The sequence below is a fragment of the Petromyzon marinus genome, chromosome 26, assembly GCF_048934315.1.
Source record: "Petromyzon marinus isolate PM22_M1 ecotype Great Lakes invasive population chromosome 26, UKy_Petmar_22M1.pri1.0, whole genome shotgun sequence".
Taxonomy (NCBI): domain Eukaryota; kingdom Metazoa; phylum Chordata; class Hyperoartia; order Petromyzontiformes; family Petromyzontidae; genus Petromyzon; species Petromyzon marinus.
In genome coordinates this window covers 6,664,364-6,686,159 of record NC_133692.1, presented here as the reverse complement: position 1 = coordinate 6,686,159, position 21,796 = coordinate 6,664,364, and positions in this window count along the sequence as shown.

Here is a 21,796-nt window from a genome sequence, read left to right as displayed (position 1 = left end):
AACAACGGGCGGAGCGCCGGGCGGATAAAGTGCCGCAAGTTGGCACAGTGGTGGGGTACAGCTGGTGCATATCCCAATCATCTCGGTCTGCCAACCCATGGCACCTTGGTCTTTCCCGAGACCTCCTCTCAGCGAGCCTTCGACACTTCACGTGGCCTCAAAGTGCACCTGGCCTGGCACAGGCGTCGTGGTGACGTCACCGTCACTTAGTGGCGAATGGCGGGGTATTGGTATTGGCTTGTACACAGCACATACATCTCACCGGGTCATCACCTTGTTATAGTTGACTAAATAATGATAATTAATGACTAATAATTCATAGAAGGCCAACGGAGTACAATGCAACAGTGTAAACGTGCCAAAACACACACACACAATAACAAAAGAACAATGACACGTGATTTTAACTCTTTAATAATCACCGCCTTTTGTTGTTGTTATTCCTACTATCGATGTTGCTGTCGAGGCAAATGCTTTTGCTCGACACAGCCACGCAGTGTCATCTGCACGGCGTTTTGCGATTCTGTAGTATTGCTATGACAGGCTCACTGTAGGGTGGTTTATTTTTGTTTGAGTTTCGCACACTGCGCGATCCATAGACTCACATAGAGACCCCATAGACTCACACGGCAAGCCGTACTCACGAAGAGTCTCGTAGACTCACGCAGCGCACCATAGGCTCGCGTCAAGACCCTAGACACATAGACTCACACGACGATCCGTACACTCACATCGAGACCTGTAGACTCGCGCAGCGATGCGTAGACTCACGCAGCGATCCATCATAACATTGGCTCACGCAGAGACGCATGGATTCTCGTAGAGATTCACGGACGGAGCAATGAGACCCATAGACTCGCATAGAGATCTATGATGACTGCATCTGTGAAATACATGAAATGCCAGCTCTGTATGTGCGGCGTTTGTCGATGCGGTCACAATTAAACCTCGCATTGTGATTGTAAGGAGGCGAATTTCGTTACGTTGGTCGCCGTATCTTGTTAAACATCGATGCTAGTATTTAAGCGGTTAAACAATGCGGCCATTCAACAACACCCGGTTACCAAAGTGCGCGTCATTGATTCTCAACTTCATGTTAAAATCGACGTCTGCGTCGTTCGCATCGCTTCTATAAATCATACGTAATGCTTCTTAATCATCTACAGACCTTTCTCAATCCACTGCTGGATTAAGGCCTCTCTCCTCTCTCTCGGTACCCGTCGCGGTGGGTTGTTTTGACCATACTTCACCTTACTTGGTGGGGCGGGGAGGGGAGGGAGAGCAGGGGTCAGAACTCAGAAATCACTCGCTAGCTACGACTGATGTTAGCCGTGGTCTCGTACCGAACACGTGCAGGTCGCCGTATTGATAGTGCCGTGCGCTGACGGCTGTCCAATCAGCACGGTCGGCTACGTACGGTGCGAAAAAAAGTATCAATGGAAGGCCCGTGACCGGTTCAAATAAACGCCACTGATGTTAGCCGTGTACGCGACGAGGTTGGCCGGAGATGACTCGTACAAAGACAATGCCTCTGTATAGGCTGCACAGGCTTTTGTGGCTGATACGTACATACCACATTTATATGGTAAAGGCTACATACCCATGCAAAGACAAAGATCCCCCGTATAGCCTTAACAGACTGTTGGGTCAAAAGTGCTGTTCGCAAGCACCTATGAAGGCCGGAATGGTACACGAGGGGGGTGGGTGGCCAGCACCACGCCGGACCGCCTTTGTCTCCCCAGTAGCGATGTCTACAAACCGCACCAGATACTCATTTTGAGGCTAAGTCGACCTAGGGGAGGCCCGGAACCGGTTCAGATAATCGTCACCGGTGTTGGCCGTGAGCGGGAATCGAACCCGGGTCGCCGGGTTTATAGCGCAGCGTAGCGCTAACCCCTGCACTACCGCTCCTCACGCTGTGCCACCGTCATAGATGGTCATCATGAACACTCTAATAATTACCACGTTAATTATACATTAAATCGTAATCAGATTTGTAACTAAATTAACGACGTTTACACGTATTAATTATTACATTATTTGGTGATGCTGCGCTGGAAGTGGTGTGTGCATAGGCACAATTAACAACAACAACAACAACAAACTTAACACGTTCGTCAACAGTGTGTGGCCTCAACAAGCAGACAATAGGAAACGTTTCGGGCAATGTGCCTTCTTCATAGCACGTGAAATACGCGATGAAGAAAGGGCCATTGCCCGAAACGTCGCCTATAATATATTTGTTTTCTTTCCTTCTAAGGCCACAGAGTGATTGACCAATCCGTTGCGTTGCTTTCGTTTGCTATTTTTGTTTTGCCTACCGTGGAATCCACCACGCCTGCACGTCGACGTCTGGCGTCGATTCCCACTCGAGGCGTCGTTTCCACGCGCTGCTGACTTGGTGGGGGGCGTAGTGGTGGGGGGCGTAGAGGTGTGGGGGGGGGGGCGTAGGGGTGGGGGGCATAAGGGTGTGGGGGGGGCGTAGGGGTGGGGGGGGGGCGTAGGGGTGTGGGGGAGGGGTTGCCTGTCGCGTTAAACGGCGCCGACTCGTGCAAATGATCGGCGGCCCGATAATTCGATACCGAGATACAACACACAAAAAAAACGCAAATAAATCTGATTAAATAATCAATGGGTTGACAGCGTGACCTGCAGCGTGCGCCGGCGCGCGTGGGCTGCGTGAGAGGGACGTCTCCTCGTGGGACGAGGACGAGAGAGGGTCGCGTCGTCTCCTCGCTCACGGCGATTGTAACGCCAGCTCGGGAGAGGGGAGGGAAGGGGGGGGGGGGGGGGGGTGAGCAGGGGCGCAGGCGGGGGGCGGGGTGACGATTGTTGTGCGGTGGGAAATTCTGCCGTGAGAGTTGCAGTCTCTCTCCGCCTCGTCGTCCCGCGGTGGCCACGACGCTTGTAAAGTGGCCGCCGCCTTGCCAATCGGCGCTGTGGAGGTAGCGCGCAGATGTTGTCGTGCAAAACTCTCCATGCCCGTCGTGGACGTCGAGGAGGTGCCCGTGCCCTGCCTGGCCAGGAGAAAGCAGTGCAGCACGTGGACCGATCGCCGTCAGTTTCCATCTGTACGGGGATAGAGTATTGCCACCTCGCGCGAGACTGTTTATTTTTTTTTTTTGTCCCGGGTGCTCCGGTTTCCTCCGCACGTGAATGATAAACACAACTCATCATTAATTGTTTGACCATCGAACAATAACGGTCACCGCACGGCGCGCTTTCAGATGCGCATCTGCGGCCACGTGGAACGCTCTTCCTTCCGATATTAGGTAAACACCGGAGCCGCGCACTTTAAAATAATCTAGATTTTTTAAAAAAAATAGTCTGTTCAGAACTGCTTTTTGTGTATAGCTTGTTGCCCTTCGCGCGCACCTCCGATTAGCCCGGATGGCTACGTACGACGCGAAAGAAGTTCAACATACATACAATTGTCTGAAAACATCGTTATAAATAAAAACCCAATGCAACAGCAGGAACCTTCTGCAAAAGAGACCTACGACTCCGCGTGGCTTGCTGGATTAAAAAAAAAGAAACGCGTGATGGTAATTTTGTATGTATGTGTGTGTGTACGTTTTACCACGAGGTTCTGGATATGTAGCGTGCGCGCATCGTCTGCACTATGTTGAATGCTGTGTGTACGCGTGTGTGTGTGTTGGCATGTAACGGGTTTACACATGTGCGTATGTGTTTGAGCGTGCGTATGGTCTGTTAATAGGTGCTCGCTAATAGCGCTTGTCCCAAAAGTCTGTTAAATTATATATCGGGGGGAATCTGTGTCTTTGTATGACGTTATTCACCTGGCTCTGGCAACTTAATTTCGATCGTACGCCGTGCCGGCCTAAATAGCTGCTCGCTAACAGCACTTGTTCAAGCAGTCAGAAGGCTACAGGGGTTGGGGGGGGGTGTCTTTGTATGTATGCGTTAATATATATAATGTACGGGTGTACGTGTGTGCAAGTGGGCTTGTCATGTATGTACGTGTGCGTTGGCTGGGTCATGGTGCCCGCATGCCTAGCCACCGCATGCTTAGCCACACCGCATGCCCAATCAGCTCTTATTTAGCCGCATAGAGGCGGGCTAAACGGGTCTCGGCACGGGCTCGAGAAGAGGTTGGGGCTAATGCGGTGCAGGAGGATTTGTAGCTGAGTGGCCTTGCCGATGACTGTTATACCAGCGGTGTGAAGATCGGCCTCTGCGGAGGAGACTCGTGAACGACGCAACTGGGCAGTTGGGGGCAGTCAGCCGACAGCAACAACGGGCGGCGCAGGAGAGACGCTCACAACAACGAGCGGAGCGCCGGGCGGATACAATACAAATGATGAGCGCAAGGTGGTGCGTCGGCACGTCACCCTGGTCACTCGGTTAACCCGCAAATACCTGGACCGGTCTCGTGGACTATATGAATGAGCACGTGTAGTCATTGCAGCGATGGGGGTTCGCAGTGCAATGCGCTCCCCGGTGCATTGCGCCCGAGGTATCATTCGACGCTCGACGCGGCTAACGAGGTGCACCTAGCCTGGTACGCGCAGCGCCGTGGTGACGTCACGGACACTTAGCGGTTATTGTGATTGTTTTCTGCGGACGTGCGAACGCACGCGCGCGCGCGCGAGAGAGAGAGAGAGCGCGCGGTTTGCGAGAGAGAGAGAGAGAATGTTCAAAACGGAGAGCGCTTCATTAGGGGTGCAGCGTGGAAGCTACATCAAAGGGTGGGCCAATGGGCACGGAGCCAGGCTGCGCCCCCCCCATCTCTCCCGCTTTACCCTCTCCCCACCACAACAACGTCGTCGTGCCATCCCTCCCGCCTCCACCCCCCACCCACCTCCTCCCCGACCACATCAACGCACGCGCACTCCCTCCTCCGCCGTTGCCTTATTCTGGCATCAGCATGAAGCTCGCTAGGGTTTAATATACAAAGACAAACACAGTGCAACCCGTATAGCCTTTACAGACTTTTTGGGGCAAGTGCTGCTAGCGAGCACCCTATGAAAAGCCGGCACGGCATACGAGGGGGGCGGCGGGGGGGAGAGTTGGCTGACCAGCACCACACCCGGCCGCCTTTGTCTCCCGAGTGTTAACGGTTTACGCAACACAACCCGGTACTCATTGGAGGCTGAGTCGACCTAGGGGAGGCCCAAGATCGGATTAGATAATCAGCGTGAGCGGGAATCGAACCCGAGTTTCGCCGGGTTCGTCATCACCACTCCCTAAAGAACAAAGCCCATCCCCCACACGCACCCCTAACTAACCATCGTGGCCTGGGTGCCTGGCCCGCCGACGCAGTTGCACCGCCTGCACTACCCTCACTCGAAAGCAACGCCACAGGCTCAATTCACATTTTGAGTTTAAAAAGATAATAAACAATCGGACCCTCATGTGTTTGGGTGATCGGAGAGAGACATCTGTGTCTTTTGGGGAAAAAATCCGGACGCAAAAAAGTAAGGCATTTGCCAATATCGTGTGAATCATACACGCGCTCGGTATACCTACACGGGACACTCACGACGATACGTCATTTAGACGCTAATCATCGTTACTATACCTGCATGTGTGCGCGCAGAGTCCCTTTTGACCATTTCGCTTGACAGCTCCGCTGGTCAGTTCGGATGTATTAAAGGTGGTGGTGGGTGCATAGAAGTACACTGCAACGCAATGGACTTTGGTGCCTTGCTAGACCCCTACACGTGTTTAAATTCGCGTGGGTTCATCATTCAATCAGTTATTTCCAGATATTTGTTTTAACATAACGATTGTAATCATATAATTTGTATGTATATATCCAAATTATACATCGCCACGTGTATAAACACGCAAAGATCACCCGTATAGCCTTAACAGACTGTAGGGGTAAGTACTGTTAACGAGCACTTATGAAGGCCAAAACAGCACACGACGGGGTGGGTGGCCAGCTCTACACCCGGCTGCCTTTGTCTCCCCAGTGGCGGTGTTTTAACAAATCGCACCAGCTACTAATTTGAGGCTGAGTAGACCTAGGGGAGGCGCAGAACCGGTTCAGATAATCGTCACCGGCGTTAGCCGTGAGCGGGATTCGAACTCAGGTCACCGCTACACTTACCGCGCCTATAAATATAAAGTTCCCCCGTATAGCCTTGACAGACTGTAGGGGCAAGTGCTGTTAGCGAGCACCTATGAAGGCCGGAACGGTACACAAGGGGGTGGGTGGCCAGCACCACGCCCGACCGCCTTTGTCTCCCTTGTGGCAATGTTTACACACCGCACCAGGTACTCATTTGAGGCTGAGTCGTACTAGGGGAGGCCCGGGACCGGTTCAGATAATCGTCACTGGTGTTGGCCGTGAGCGGGAATCGAACCCGGGTCGCCAGGTTTCATAACGCAGCGCGCTAACCGCTACACTATCGCTCCCCACTAATCACACACACAGACACAACACTCGTAAGGCTAGGCTAGGTGGACGTTGGACGTTCGTGCAACGTTTATGGGCACCCCCTTTGTTAATTCCACTGTTAAGATGAAGGCTTCCGCCCTTCGTTGCGCAAGGTGTTGTTGGACCATACCTCACCACGCTGGTCAATGTGGGATTGCTGAAGCGGCTTGTGTGGAGCTGAGAGGAGTGGCGGCTGAGGTTTCTGTGTTCAGGACCGGCTCAGATCTCATTCGGCACTGGGCGTGAGCCGCGGTCCATATCAGCGGGTTCGTAACGCGGTGCTCTAACCACTGCGCCACCGCTCATCGCCATAACAAAACACGTGATGGGTACAAGTAAACATGCCTGGCCACATCGGTGGTCGTGTAATTTTGGACTAAATTAGCTCCAAAGCATCGTCCTCCCAAGACATTCGCCCCGGTAGGAGGCTAACGCTTCGGGCCATTTAATGACCCCTATTCTGCTTCATATATACTGCATTCAAAAAAGACAAAGACCCTACCCCCCCCCGTACAGCCTTGACAGGCTGTAGGGGCAAGTGCTGTGAGCGAGCACCTATGAAGGCCGAAACGGTACACGAGGGGGTGAGTGGCCAGCACCACGCCAGACCGCCTTTGTCTCCCCAGTGGCGATGTTTACACACCGCACCAGGTACTCATTTGAGGCTGAGTCGACCTAGGGGACGCCCAGGACCGGTTCAGATAATCGTTACTGGTGTTGGCCGTGAGCGGGGATCGAACCCGGGTCGCCAGGTTCGTAGCGGAACGCGCTAACCGTGACACTAACCGCTAGCCATATATACCGCATACAGATATACGCACACACGCCATATGCTTAATTGGAGAAGCCGCTTAAGAAAATGAGACGCCACCACAAAACTTGTGCCCGGTGTCAATTAAGTTACACAAGTCTGGTCACGCACTACACACCTAGCTGCCGGATTATAAGACGCACCCACGCGTTTTTCTCTCGTTAAGATACAGGACGGCAGAAAGAGTGCGTCTAATAATTCGGAAAAAATGTTAACACGTTTTTTTTGTTTTGACGGAAGTTGACTTTTGAAATGATGCGGCAGGTGGTGAGATCTGCTTTCTATATCGGACGTGTGTGAGAAAGGGCTTTATAACCCATCAGACTACTCCACTATAAATAGAGTTTGTTAAACCATACAATTCGAATCGTCACCCATGTGATTACAAAACGTGGTAGTCGCGCACTTATAAATTACAGCACTTTGCCAATCCACTGCTGGATGAAGGCCTCCTCCCCACGATGCTCATGGGTCGTTGTTTGGCCATACTTCACCACACCGGTTCAGCGCGGATTGAAGTTGGTGGGCGGACGCACGACCGATTCAGATACCAACATCGGTGATAACTATCTTGAACAAGTCCTGACCTCCCCCCCCCTTAGGTCGACTCAGCCTTAAATGAGCACCTGGTGTGGTGTAAACATCGCCACTAGAGAGACAAAGGTGGCCGGGTATGGGGCTTGCCAACCAACCCCTCGTGTACCGTGTCGGCTTGAACATAGGTGGTCGCTATCAGCACTTGCCCCAACAGTCCTTCACAGCCTACACGGGGAATCTTCGCCTTTGCATTTACATGTGCGTGTGATGGCATACATCAGGACGTACACACGCATGCGTGTGTATATACGTGGATTCATTCGAGCCATGACACCTGCCAGCGGTGAGCCTTCCCACACTTCACGTGGCCTCAAAGTGCACCTAGCCTGGCACCATCGCCGTGCTGACGTCACCCGTGGGACTACGAATGAGCACGTGCAGCCACTGCAGCGCTGCATGGGGTTCGCAGTGCAATGCGCTAACCGGTGCGCCACCGCTCCATCGCACGCTAAACCCGAAGCGCTGCTACCTTTGAGGATTTTCTTTTAACCGGGCAATCTCAGGCAACTTAACCGTCCGGACTCACAACTTATGACAATTGGAGACGTGAAATCAAACACACACACACACAAGTGTGCTTACAAACCGAGCTAGAATCATTCGATTTGTAAAAACAATACACATTTATTATTTACAGATATATTTAATAACACATCATCAACATGTCCTTTGATAACATCACACGCGTATACACCAAAAGTATAAGTCAAGCTTTCAAACTCTGGCTTCATTATTAAATTACTCTTTGGTTCTTTCGGTAAAGTCACGTAGGTAGGAAAAAATAAAATAAAATGGTCCTTGTTTATACACCTACACTTGACCGATTACACGCAAACGCATAGGTACGTGTGTACATATTGAAACAAAGATCCCCCCTATAGCCTCAACAGACTGTTGGGGCACGTGTTGCTATGAAGGCACACGAGGATGCCCGAGGCCAGCAGCACCACGGCCTGACCGTCTTCGTCTCTGTAGTGCCGATGTTGACACACCGCGCCGGGTTCTCGTTTTAAGTCGGATTCGACCGAGCGGAGGACCCAGGACCGGTTCAGATAATCGTCTCAGATGCTGGCCGCGAGGGAGGGGGGGGAAATCAAACGCGGGTCGCCAGGGTTCTTAGCTCAATGCTCGAAACACTACACGGACTTTTTTTTAAAGTGTTATTGAATGTACAACACCGCTACTTTGAACGTACATCATACATGTATATATTTGTACGGTATAAACGTTATGTATATAAAGACAAAAGGCAAAGATTCCCCGGAAATCCTTAGACTGTTGGGGCAAGTGCTGTTAGCGAGCACTTATGAAGGCCGGCACGGCACACGAGGGGGGGAGGGTGGCCAGGCCAACGCCCAGCCGCCTTTGTATCCCTAAGTGGCGGCATTTACACATCGCACCAGGTACTCATTTGAGGCCGAGTCGACCCAGGGGAAGCCCAGGACCTGTTCAGATAATCGTTACGGGTGTTGGTGGCCCAGTGAGCGGGAACTGAATTCAGCTCGGCGTGTTTGTAACGCAGCGCGCTAACGGCTACACTACTGCTCCCTATTCGCGTGTGTATACACATACACACACGTGTGTGCATTAGATAGTAGCACACGACAATTCAGACTCGGTCGGGACTTTATTATCGCAGCAGGCGAGGGCCCCACTGAGCTTAGCTGCTGTGGCGTTACAAGCACGACGCCCCCACCCCCCCATACAATCGCCAGTGGCGGCAGTCACTGGACGTGGCAGTCGCACAGAGACCCAGCGGTCCACGCGGCAGAGACTCTAGTAGAGACTTTTATTTTTCGGCTGGTTGAAAAAAAAAGTCACCAAACCACCACACATTGACAACAATCGACAGTTACAGAAACATTGCGAGGGGTGGGCCCGGTGGCAATGTGCAAAAAACTGACAAGAGCAGAGAAACAAGGATTTAGAGAAGAAACAAATACCCCAAACACATCGCTTTGTACGCACGGAACCCACGGGGACACGGGCGTCTTCGCTTGCAAATTGGCAATAAGAAAAACCGGTCGCTGGCGATCAGAGCTATCGAATTGCGGCGCAATCGAACGTTGCAGGAGAGCGCGCGACGCGCCTAAGCTACCACTCGTGAACGCCGAGAGATTTTGCAATCGCGAGGCACTGTCGATGGACCATCGAACGCTGGGCCGGCTCCGGAACCGATAACCGGTTTCGGCGAAAGGTTGGGGAGAATGGGTAACCGTTTGCAGCGACAATTTGTAAACGCGAACGCGTTTATAATTTTCGCTCTCATTTCACAAAGGTCACGTGGTGGGGGGGGCAGCTGTTGGCGGAACGGTGCCTCCAATTGTGAGAGAGGCTCTAAAGTGGATAGTTTGGCCTACTCTTCCGCACCGACCAGACGAATTGGAAGAGGCGCTGGGCGTACCCACTTTACCCCACCGCGACCGCTGGTGCTTGGTGGACGGAGGCGGTGGGCGGTGCTTTTAGGGCAAATATGATGTTTGTTTGAACTGCCGCGCCCGGAGATCGAATCGAGCCCGCAACCTCTGGGTTACGAAGTCCATTGAGGGCTGCCGCCAACCGTTTTGACCCCTGCGGCAGCTTCTGTAGTTTCCTTTCTCAGTAGAACAGAGTTCGAATTTACGGTAACCGGTTTTTCATCCGGTTACCGGTGACGATTATAAGGGCCCTAAATCACCCCAGACCAGAATCGTCACGATGCCACTGCTCCATATAACGTTAATCGGATTAACAATAGTAATATTCCGTCATTACAAGCGAGATCATCACCAATACATACACTCGCTATATTTGGAATCGTAAATATATTCAAAATCATTTCACATCGTAATCTTCAGAATTTTCAATAATCAGAATATTCAACAGCATCGTATTAATATAATCATCACCATCACTGGCAATGCGACTAATTCGTAACAGAAGATATATAATTAAAAATATGATAAGTCACCATTCGCGTTGTTCATCATACTGATATTCCTGGTGTGTGGCGAGGACACTAACATCATTGTAACACTATCATAATTCACCATTGTCATGATCATCAGCACCACCAGCGACGCGAATATTACCACTCGTCACTGTGGCATTGTAACAATCTTAACATCATTTGCCCGCCAGTAGTGCGTCGTTATAAGCATCAATACACCAGCATCTTCATCACAGCAGCAATATTATTTTTTTATCATACACCCACAAGTAATTTTCATCATTACCAAAATTCACCAGTGTCTCACCACACCATCTCAACACCAAGATTACACACCACCAGTCATACAAATCCCTCATCATCATCATTCACACGCATCATTATCATCACCGTCAGCAACACGGGGTATCATCAACACTATCGCTACACACCAATAATAATAAAAAAAAAATCACTATCACAATTCACCAGCAATATCAATAGCACGCATCAGTGACCTGCCATTAGCATCACCTAAGTATCATTTACAAAAACAACATTAAGCAAAAGTATCATTACAATGTCATCATAATAACCACAACTCACCAACACCACCGCACACCGGTTTCCTATATATATAAAAGAATCATAGCCGCGATCCTAACAATTCACGGTTTGCATCACTATCACAGCCACACACTTACCTGGACGCGACATCCACACAGCTCCCCCCCCCCACCACAGAACGAGGTTGCATTCACGAAGGCGGCGCTATGGGAGGACCGTTTCCCGAAACGTCGCTTATTAACGATGCATTTGTGTTGTCCAACGAAAGATGATGAACCGTGCATGTTGACAGCGGCCGACTTCGCCGTCTGTTGAGATGTTGCTGATGCACCAACATCAACGACGATCGCTTTGCAATTCCGTTGCGAGCTACATCAAGAACGTCGTCGCTTCAGCAGCAGCAGCACGAGTGGATCGATGCTTCTTCACGTTGACACATCGTCAGCTTCCTCGTTCCCATTGTTTTTGTTTGTTGTTGTTCAAAACGCTGTCGGTTCAATGTATTTACAAAGCGTGCGAACGTGCTAATTCAATGGGGGTGGTGGGTCTGTCTCTGCATTCTATGCGTAACCCGCACTCAACCGGACCCTGTAATTAGCCAAATGGAATCAATGACAGCTTAATTGCTGGTCAGAATATATGCAGATGTATGCTATATAACTACATCTATACTTCTATGAGCATATAGTTTACACACGTAAATAGACATGTGCATTACGATAAGTGAATCTAGTTATATATGTACCTGAAAATTACATGTATAATGTAGAGAATAGCCACCGTTTGTATACATGCTGTATGTATATTTAGTGAAATCGCTACATTGCTAACGATGGATGGATGTGCATGCATATTAAATCCATAACCATGAGCGAGGATTGTGACGTTAACGGCGGTGGCGGTACTACAAATGTAGTGGTGAGCAGATGGCGATTTTAATTACTTACCGATGTATATTGCCCCAAAAGTCTTGTCAAGGCAATACGGGGGGGTCTTTGTCTTTGTGATGATGATGATGATGTTGTTACTGATATTATTATAAATAAAACCGTTACCGGTACGGGTCGTGATGATGATGAGTCAATGATGCGATCATAACCGCGCTATTGCGATTATGGTAATTGGGTGATATTACAGTTAATGAAAACAGTTGAAGAATGGTCGGTAACAATAATTATAAAATACAATCTTACCTCGTCAAAAGGTGCGTGTCGCACGAAGTTACGTCCTGTGAACGTACCGATGGAACTCCGTGTGGGTGGTTTCGAATCTACTGGACATCGACGGAAGAAGGCCGACAGCTCATCGGATTTACCCTCCGGTTAAAACAAAAAAAACCCCAACAAGATTCTGATTCTGGATCTCACCACGATTCCAGCGCGACGTTGAGAGACGAGTTGATGCGCGATGGTGGTCGTGATTTCACACAGAACTACAGACGACGACCAGATAGACAGGCAGACGACTAGATAGACAGGCAGACTAGATAGACAGGCGACTAGATAGACAGACGACTAGATAGACAGACGACTAGACATACGACTAGATAGACAGACTAGACAGACGACTAGATAGACAGACGACTAGATAGACAGACGACTAGGTAGACAGGCAGACGACTAGACAGACGACTAGGTAGACAAACAGACGACTAGACAGACGACTAGGTAGACAAACAGACGACTAGACAGAGACTAGACAGGCGACTAGATAGACAGACGAACAGATATTGACGGACAGGCAGAGCGACAAAGGCACGATCTAGCCGACAGCCGAGCACACCCACACGGATACGTTGCGTGATGTCGCTGCCTTTGCAGTGGTGTACGAACAATAACAGCATCGCATGCACCATTAACACCGTTCTTTTAGAAGGAACATATGTACGAGGCGACGTTTCGGCCAATGGGCCTTCCCCATGTGCTACGACGAAGGGGCACCGCCCCGAAACGCCGCCGATTATACGATTTATTTTTTCTCTGACAAATGTTTAGGTGTTGACAACAATAACTATAGACGCAAAGACAGACGAATGGACAGAAACACACACACACACGCGCAGTGTCTGCGGAGCCCTACAGATCCCCATACTTCACCTTCCCCCCCCCCAGGACACACGCGGCAGGAGAGAACAGAAGGCCCCCGCGCGTGCCCTCCACCGCCTCCAAACAACAGCCTCGGAGCGCGCCATCATCCATCCCGCGACACTCGCCACGGCGCAGCGAGTCTCGTGTGGCCCGGCAGAGTTGAAACGGATCGAGCGAGACGGCAAGACACGAGCTCGAGAGAGAGACGAGACAGAGAGGACTGCGAGAATGAGAAGAGATGAGGGGGGTGGGTGGTGGGGCGGGGTTTTTCTTCTTCGAATTCGCTTGCAAAGTGCGAAGCTGCGCTAGCACGCACGGCCGCATCAACAAAGACGCACGCAGCAGTGATGGCGGCGAGGGTCGTTGGGCATCGCTCCCAGCGGCTCTTCCCCCCCACCCACCCATCTCGCTTCTCCCTCTCTCCCGGCGTCTCCTCTCCCTCTCATCCTCCTCCTCCCCCCGCGGTCTCCCAAACATCGCCGAGCGAGCGAAACGAGAGACTGAGCGCGCAACCATCCACCCCCCCCATCACCACCACTCATCCACCCACACCGGCTCCCATCTAAAATCCAGTCACGCTCACTCGGCACGAAGACAATCGTCGTCGTCCCCCCTCCCCCTTCTCTCTCCCCGCCTCCTCTTTCCCTTCCACCACACGCGATAGCCTCGAACAGGACGCGAGGCGCACGGCTCCTTTGCGAGCACCCATTGAGGCCTGCACTCTACGCACCGACAGGCGGCGGTGGTGATGGTGGTGAGAAAGTCAAAACAACCAACCCACGAACCCTGCCCTGCCTTGTGTCTGCCCCCGCATGCGGATGTCTCACACACGAGACCGAGTCGACGTAGGAGACTGCCCACAACCAGCTCGGTCACTCGCCACCCGATGCTCGCCGTGTCCTGGAACCGAACTCCAAGAGACTCCCGCACATTGTGCTAACGCGCCCAAAGCCATTGCGCCATCTGGCTCCCCTCCTGTCATTGTTTTGTCAAAACGCCACTCATCAACCCACGCCGCCTCTCTGTGTGTCCCGACCGCCACCAACACGACAACTCAATCTGCGTAAAAAGATATATACACAATAGCCCCTTCAGATCTCCCTTACACCCACCCGCCCCCCCCCCCCTAAGCGGTCTCTCGCTCTTCCTTTCCTTTGCCAGGCGGTCACAACGCTGCATCCATTCCTCTGTGCGCTGACGGCCGTGAGCTACCCCAGGCAGCAGCAGCCGCAGCCGCCTCTGTGTTGGGGCACGCCGAGATGGGGGTGGTGGTGGGGGACGATTCAGGGGGGGTGGGCGAGGTCCGGCGAATCACGAAACGACTGCGAGCGTTCGTGCTGCTGCTGCTGCTGCAGCATCGACACGCGCGGATTCGCAATTGGCCGCATCAACCGTGGGGGAGGGGAAGGAGTTGCGGGGCTTAGATCCGGTAAGCGCAGTCCCACCGCTCCTTCCCCTCCACATCCCAAATCCACTTACCCCCCCCACCACCATTCCTCCCTTCTCACCTCATCCCCCACAACATTCGCGCACTCAAACTCACCACCGTCGCGACGCTCCCGCCACCACCTCACCTCCTCCTGCCCCTTCCCCCTTCACACCCAATCGCTCACCTCCCTGCCTCCTTCACTGCCGTCTTCGTCTTCCTCACCACCACAGCCACCGCTAGAGGCGCACTCGGGGAGGGAGAGGATCAGGGGGGGGGGGGTCCCCGCTACGCCCACTCCACCTTCCCGGCTTTTTAACGTTTGGCTGCCCATAGAATGTCTGAGATGTCACGAATGCAATTTAAAAAAAACCCGGTAAATAAATAGATTAGTTCACCGCAATAATTTGCTCACCCACCCCCCCTCTCCGACATTGTACATCTTGGGAGGGTGTCACTTAAACCACTGCACCATCATCACCACCACCATCATCACCGCCACCACCCACGCCACGCATGCATGCGCCGCCCTAACAAGGACACTAACCCCCCGACACGCACACACAAAGAGATGATGGAGAGGATTTACGCACACATTTAGCGGACCTGAAGGAGGCAACAGAGGCGGCATTCCCACAGCAACAACAAACAACGCACAGTGACTGCGCCTCGGGTTAGCTTCCGTTTTCTCTTCTCTCCGTCATTCCTTCCCCTCTTCCTCGCTTGCGTATCTCGCCCCCCGCTTGCTTCTCACCTCGTCCGCCCTTCTCCACGTCCCCCTCTTTGCGCCGTAACAAAAGCCGAGAGGGATTCATTTCAGACGACGAGTCCACATTTCCATATTAATGGTTGACTGGGGCTCGTTTTGGTAGCGGTGGTGGTGGTGGTGGTTGTTGTTGCTGCTGCTGCCGCTGCTGCTCCCGGCAAATGGCGAAGATGCGAGCCGAGCTGAAAACGAAAGCGGATCGAGACGGCGCGCGTCCGCCTCCTCCTCCTCCCCCCACCCCAAGCAACACAAAAACCGCTGCTTCTCTAATCCAGCGCGACACGGGGGGCGAGCACGAGCGAGGAGGCTTGGTCCGGCACCCGTCCCGCATCCGTCCGTCCAACTCCGACCGCGAGCCAGCGGCGGCGATGTCGCTGCTGCTGCTGCTGCAAGGAGGGCGAGCGCCTCGATGGGAGTGCCCGCGGGCTCTCACGGCCCCGGAGTAATGACTCGTTGTTCTGGACACACACAAACATGTCTTCACCCCCCCCCATCCTCCTCCTTCCCCCCACCGTCACCGCCACCCGCCCGCCTCTTCTTTCTTCCTCCTCCTCCCGCTGCTGATGCTGTTACTGCTCAGCCTCCCCTCCTCTCTCTCTCTCTCTCCACCCTCGACCTCCTCCTGCTGCTGCTGCTCACAAAGCCACCCCCGATCTCTGTGTGACGTCACCGCAAGCGAGGGTTGGCGCTCGCGACGGACTCGGCGAAAGGCATGGGGGTGGTGGTGGTGGAGTTTTCATTCTCTCGTCTCGTCTCCACCCACAGTCTCTCTCCTCCCCTCCCCCATCCTCCCCTCCACCACCACCACCACCACGATTTCTCCCAGCCAGCCACCCTCACCCCTCCTACCTCCACTCCCCCTCCTCCATAGAGCACCGCGCGCCTCCGCCCCCCCGCCAGCAACCTCCCTCCACCACATCAAAGACTGCCCCTTAATCACATGCTTTAACCGATTAGGTGCAAAGGTGCAACTGAAGGAGGGGGTTTTCGTTTCTGGCGCTGCCGTTTCAAGCTCCATTGATTAGCCGTGCCGTCCGCGCCATTTACCATGCGCCAAAGCGGCACAGCAGACCCCCACCACCACCACCGGCACCACCACCTCCTTTTGGGCCCCACATCACCCCAATCCCTCCCCCTCTCAATCCGCTTTTCCCCTCCGTCATCCCCCCACCAATCCCTCCCTCCCTTCCGCACTGCGATCCCATCCCCTCCATCCGTGTTGCGCACAGCTCTTAGCTCCATTCCCATCTGCTCCGGCTCGCTCCTCCTCCTCCTCCCCGCCCTCGCTCGCTCTCTCTCTCTCTCTTAGAATGCTAGCGGCGTGGGCTGGGGGGTGAGTAGGTGTGGTGATTGTGCCTGGCATGTTTGCGATGGGGATTCTATTACTATTATAAATTGGCGGCGCGTTCTGTTCGTAATTTTCCGCGGAAGTCTTATCAATCGTTGTTAGCTAATGGCTCCACACCCGAGACGGCTTGAGCGTTAACGGGCCTGCCTGCCGATGTGCTAGCCCCTCTCTCTCTCTCGCTGTCTCTCCCTGATGCTCTCTCTTTTCTACATCTCTTGTTCCTGCAAACCGGTCTCTCTCGCTCTCCCTCTGTCTCTCTCCCATCTCCTCTCTCTCTCCTCTCCTTTGATTATATCTCGATATCTGTCATGTTCTTGGAAGCAGATCTGTGTGTGTGTGTCTGCTGCTGCGCTCTCTCCCCTCTCGTTTTCTCGATGTTTTTTTTTTCTGGAAGCCCCTCTCTCTCCCTGTCGCCCTCTCCTCTCTTTGCCGATCTCTCATTATTTGTGTTCTTGGAAGCCAGAATCTCGCTTCAGTGTGTGTCTCTCTCTCTCTCCGCTCTCTCCTCTCGGTTGCTTTATTCTCTCTCTCCCATCCCCTCTCTCTCCTCTGATGTTATCTATATATCTCATGTTCTTGGGAGCAGGTATGTATGTGTGTGTTGCTCTCTCTCTCCCCTCTCTCTCTCGTTTTCTCGATGTTTTTCCTGGAAGCCCCTCTCTCTCCCTGTCGCCCTCTCCTCTCTTTGCCGATCTCTCATTCGTTGTGCTCTTGGAAGCCGGTATCTCGCTTCTGTGTGTCTCTCTCTGCTTTCTCCTCTCGGTTGCTCTATTATCTCTCTCTCTCGTACTTGGAAGCCCGTCTGTGAGTCTGTCTCTCTCATCTCACCCTCCTTGAATCGTATTGCTCGAACACGCACGCGTCGCCTGTTGGGGACTCCTTGCGTTTTGTGGCGGTGTCGTCAGCTGCTGCCTCTCACTTTTTGTTTAAACAAAATCTGCTCTGGATTATCGCTTGGGTAAGAGCACAGTCGCTATGCTCGTCTCCATGTCTGTGCGTCAACCTGTGTGTGTGTGTGCGCCTGTGTATGCGCCTGTGTGTGTGTGCGCGCCTGTGTGTGTGTGTGCGCCTGTGTGTGTGTGTGCGCCTGTGTGTGTGTGCGCGCGCGCCTGCAGTGTGGTGCGTAACGGTTAGCGCGCCGCGCTACGAACCCGGGCAGCCCGAGGTTCGATTCCCGCTCACGGCCAAGCGACACCCGTGGCGATTATCGGAACCAGTGCTGCCCCCCCCCCATAGGTCGACTCAGTTTCAGATGAATACCTGGTGCGATGGGTAAACATCGCCACTGGGGAGACAAAGGCGGCTCGGCGTCGTGCTGGCCACCCACCCCCTCGTTCTGGCCTTCATCTGTTAAGCCTATAGGGGTATATTTGTCTGTGCGTCTCTTCGCTTGTATGTGTGTGTGTCAACCTGTCTATATCTTTGTGTGTCTGCATTTGTGTCAGCCTGTATCACGTGTCTGTCCATGTTCGTGTGTATCGGTCTCTGTGTGTCTATCCGTGTTTGTGTTCGCCTCTTCCACTCGTTTGTGGGACTGTCTGGCTGTGTGTCTACGCGTGTGTCTGTCAGCCTGTTTCTATATGTGTGTGTGAGGAGCGGTGGTGCAACGGTTAGCGCGCTGCGCTACGAACCCGGCGACCCGAGTTCGATTATCGCTCACGGCCAACATCAGTGACGATTTTCTGAATCGGTCGTTGGCATCCCCTAGGTCTACTCGGCCTCAAATAGGTTACCTGTTGCGATGTGTAAACATCGCCACTGGGGAGACAAAGGCGATCGGGCGTGGTGCTGGCCACCTACCCCCTTCGTGTGCCGTTCCGGCCTTCATAGGTGCTACTCGCTAACAGCACTTGCCCCAACAGTCTATTAAGGCTATACGGGGGATCTTTGTCTTGTATTTACGTGTGTATGTCAGTCTATTCGCGTGCCGGTCTGTCTGTTTCAGCCTTTAGCCGTACGTCTGCGTTTATATACATGTGGCTGTCTATGTGTTAAGTCACTGGTTGTCAGTCTGTCCGGTAGTTCGTATGTACGTGCGCACCTGTGAATAGCCTCTACCGATTTCCCGAGTTGGATTCCCGCTCACGATCAGTAACAGCGGCGAATATGCGAAACGGCCCTCTACTCACTCAGCCTTACACGGGTGAACGGTGCGGTGTTTAAACATCAGCACTGTGGGAGAGACAGAGGCGGCCAGGGGTGGTGATGGGCAATTCACCACCACCACCTTCTTCTCGGCCTTAATAGGTGCTCGCCAACAGCGCGTGTCAACAGTCTGCACAAGGCTATTACAGCCGAAGATGTATAATCACTATTGACATCGCTGTTCCAACAGCAAGGCGTGCTATGCGTGAGTTGCTCTCATTGATTATTTCATCCCATCTCTCTCTCCCTTGGCGCTCCCCTCCGCACTCCCCCCTCTCTCATCTCGCCCACTCTCCCTTCTCGCTCACTCTCTCCTCCCCCATCTCGATCACTCTCCCCTCTCTCATCTCGCTCCCTATCCACTCTCCCTCACTCTCCCCTCTCCCTCACTCTCCCCTCACTCTCCCCTCTCCCTCAATCTCCACTCACCTCCCTCGCTCACTCTACCTCACTCTCCCCTCACTCTCCCCCCTCACTCTCCCCTCTCCCTCACTCTCCCCTCACTCTCCCCTCTCCCTCACTCTCCACTCTCCCCCCTCGCTCACTCTCCCTCACTCTCCCCTCACTCTCCCCCCTCACTCTCCCCCCTCGCTCACTCTCCCTCACTCTCCCCTCACTCTCCCCCCTCGCTCACTCTCCCCTCACTCTCCCCTCTCCCTAACTCTCCCTCACTCTCCCCTCTCTCATCTCCCTCACTCTCCCCTCACTCTCCCCCCTCGCTCACTCTCCCCTCTCCCTCACTCTCCCCTCTCCCTAACTCTCCTCTCACTCTCCCTACTCCCCTCTCCCTCACTCTCCCCTCTCCCTAACTCTCCCTCACTCTCCCCTCTCCCTAACTCTCCCCTCTCTCATCTCCCTCACTCTCCCCTCACTCTCCCCCCTCGCTCACTCTCCCCTCTCCCTCACTCTCCCCTCTCCCTAACTCTCCTCTCACTCTCCCCTCTCCCCTCTCCCTCACTCTCCCCTCTCCCTCACTCTCCCTCACTCTCCCCTCTCCCTAACTCTCCCCTCTCTCATCTCCCTCACTCTCCCCTCACTCTCCCCTCTCCCTCACTCTCCCCTCACTCTCCCCTCTCCCTCACTCTCCCCTCTCTCTAACTCTCCCCTCTCCCTCACTCTCCCCTCTCCCTCACTCTCCGCTATCCCTCACTCTCCCCTCTCCCTCACTCTCCCCTCTCTCATCTCCCTTACTCTCCCCTCTCCCTCACTCTCCCCTCTCCCTCACTCTCCCCTCTACCTCACTCTCCCCTCTCCCTCACTCTCCCCTCACTCTCCCCTCACTCTCCCCTCTCCCTCACTCTCCCCTCTCCCTCACTCTCCCCTCTCCCTCACTCTCCCCTCTCCCTCACTCTCCCCTCACTCTCCCCTCTCCCTCACTCTCCCCTCTCCCTCACTCTCCCCTCTCTCATCTCGCTCACTCTTCCCCCTCTCTCACACAAACTCCGTTAGTGACGCCATCTTGGCCTTTGTGGTGTCCGAGAACAAAAAAAAATCATTTGACGCGGCATCTTCCGATCTCATCGGACCGCCACGCTTCAACCACGCCGCTTCCGCATTTTAAAGCAAACAAAACAATCGACAAACGCCAGCCCTATTGTGTCGCTCCACTGCTGGATGAGGACTTCCCCCACGCCGACGTGGAGGTGGCCGGGGGCGCGGGGGGCTATACTTCACCACGCTGGTAGTCAGTGTGGGAGACGAGATGAACGGCAGTAACTGTGCAACAATGGATGATATTTCTAAACTGGCTTCAAGCCGCCACCCCATGTGTCCCCCGCAACCTGTAGCGACCCATTATGCATTGCGCTACACTCACTCGCCCATGAAATCACTCGCTTTGCTGGCCAGAAGGGCTGCTTAGCTTTCGAATTTACTGCTTAGCTTTCGAGATGAGACTCATTGCGTCACAGGCAACGTGCACGTTGAACTTCTTTGGCGCCGTACGTCGCCAACGGTGCTGATCGAAAGGTTGCGTCGCCAACAATAGGTGCGCGTGTCCTGAAAGTGAGCAATTAATGTACAAATCAATAATCGTTTTAAACCATCAGCCGTATCCGACACATGTGATTCAGGTCGCCGGACACCGATCCCTTGCAACAATCCGGGTGCGTAAATGTGTAACGACAACAATTCATAATCCGAGTTTTAATAGCGATGACAAATAATTATGGGTACGTAATTGTTTGACTCTCAGCCTTTGTCAGTGCACTGCTGGACGCCAAGGTCTCACCGGGGACGTGTCGGTCACAGGGCGATTGTGTGACCATACTTCACCACGCTGGTCAATGCAAGTTGGTGAAGAAGCTTGGGGTGGGGTAGGGGGGGTGAGCAGGACCGATTCTCAGATGTCACTCGCCACTGATGTTAGCCGTGCCGCAGGTACAAACACAATGCCAAGTCCAGAGAGTCAGGCGGGCGCTGAACACATTCTGGACGCATGCAGTCGACACGTCCGTTGGGGTTAGGGATATTTAATTCTAGTTACCCGGGATGGGCTAACCTAGGCCTGGGCAACCTGCGGCTCTTTGCGGGCTGCTTCGTGACGTGACGCATGTATTGATTCGCATCCATCGCGGCTCTTAGAATATTGAGTTTTGTTACCGAATTCGAAAATGGCTTTCTTATAATAATATGATGATGAAATGGCTTTCTTGTTATTATTTTGGCTGCCGAACCCCTGGGCTAACCGCTGCACCACCACTCATACAATTATAATATAACAATCGTCCTCATTC